A 1,827-nucleotide genomic window follows, 5' to 3' on the forward strand; every position below is an offset into this window, starting at 1 on the left:
GAAACTTAGGCGAGCACTGGGCTGCAGCTAAGCCCCCGAGTGGGAGGTCTGCTCTCCACTCGGTAGGATTTCAGACACTTAGGCGAGCACTGGGCTGCAGCTAAGCCCTCGAGTGGGAGGTCTGCTCTCCACTCGGTAGGATTTCAGAAACTTAGGCGAGCACTGGGCTGCAGCTAAGCCCGCGAGTGGGAGGTCTGCTCTCCACTCGGTAGGATTTCAGACACTTAGGCGAGCACTGGGCTGCAGCTAAGCCCCCGAGTGGGAGGTCTGCTCTCCAGTCGGTAGGATTTTTGAATTGGTGGTGCAGTTCGGAAGGAGAGGGTAGCAGTCGACCTACACCTCGTCCTCCTTGCGGAACGCATGTTGTACTTGTACTTAGGCGAGTTCTTGGACTGCAGCTAGGCCTCCGAGTGGAAGGCTGGCTTACCACTCAGTAAGATTTTATTTATCTTAGGCGAGTACTTGGACTGCAGCTAAGCCTCCGAGTGGAAGGTTGGCTTACCACTCGGTAGGATTTTATTTATCTTAGGCGAGTACTTGGACTGCAGCTAAGCCTCCGAGTGGAAGGCTGGCTTACCACTCGGTAGGATTTTATTTATCTTAGGCGAGTACTTGGACTGCAGCTAAGCCTCCGAGTGGAAGGCTGGCTTACCACTCAGTAGGATTTTATTTATCTTAGGCGAAACGGATTTCGCAGCTAAGCCTTCGTGTGGGAGACTGACTCACCACTCGGTTAGGATTTGTTTTTACAGACTTAGGCGAATCAGATTCGCAGCTAAGCCACCCACTGGGGGATTGTTTTATATGGACAAAAGTAATAACAATCACTGGGAAAACTATAAAGCTCTTGTCTTTGATAAATAAACTACAGGAGTACTTTTATTACAACTCATCCGAGTGAATACTTAAGTGTAAAAGGGGCGGAGAAGCTCCGCGTTCCAAGCTCGGGGCTCGTCGATCTGATGCTCGACATTGTAAAGACGGTATGCTCCATTGTGGAGAACCTTGGTGACAATGAAGGGACCTTCCCAAGAAGGAGCAAGCTTGTGTGGTTTCTGTTGGTCCACTCGGAGAACTAAATCTCCTTCCTGGAAGGCTCGACTCTTCACATTTTTGGCGTGGAAGCGACGCAAGTCTTGTTGATAAATGGTCGATCTGATCAGAGCCATCTCTCTTTCTTCCTCTAAAAGGTCGACTGTGTCCTGCCGCGCTTGTTCTGCTTTAGCTTCGGTGTAGAGCTCGACTCGGGGAGCGTTGTGGAGAAGATCACTCGGCAAGACTGCTTCAGCTCCGTAGACCAAGAAGAATGGAGTTCTTCCAGTCGACCGGTTGGGTGTGGTCCTTAACCCCCAAAGCACCGAGGGAAATTCGTCAACCCATGCACCAGCCGCATGCTTGAGATCACGCATCAAACCGGGCTTCAACCCTTTGAGAATTAAACCGTTGGCTCATTCTGCCTGTCCATTCGTCTGCGGATGGGCAACTGAAGCATAGTCGACTCGCGTGCCTTGAGACGTGTAGAAAGCTCTGAATTCTTCAGAATCGAAGTTTGACCCGTTATCAGTGATGATGCTGTGCGGGACTCCATATCTAAATATCAGTTCTCGGATGAAGCTGACAGCGGTACCAGCATCGAGGTTCTTGATGGGTTTAGCCTCAATCCACTTGGTAAACTTGTCGACTGCTACCAGCACATGTGTGAAACCGCTTCTTCCTGTTCTCAACGGGCCAACCATATCCAAACCCCATACAGCAAAGGGCCAGACAAGTGGTATGGTCTTTAAGGCTGAGGCAGGCTTGTGTGACATATTGGAGTAAAATTGACAT

This window comes from Triticum dicoccoides, chromosome 5B (assembly GCF_002162155.2).
Source record: "Triticum dicoccoides isolate Atlit2015 ecotype Zavitan chromosome 5B, WEW_v2.0, whole genome shotgun sequence".
In the NCBI taxonomy this organism is placed as follows: Eukaryota; Viridiplantae; Streptophyta; class Magnoliopsida; order Poales; family Poaceae; genus Triticum; species Triticum dicoccoides.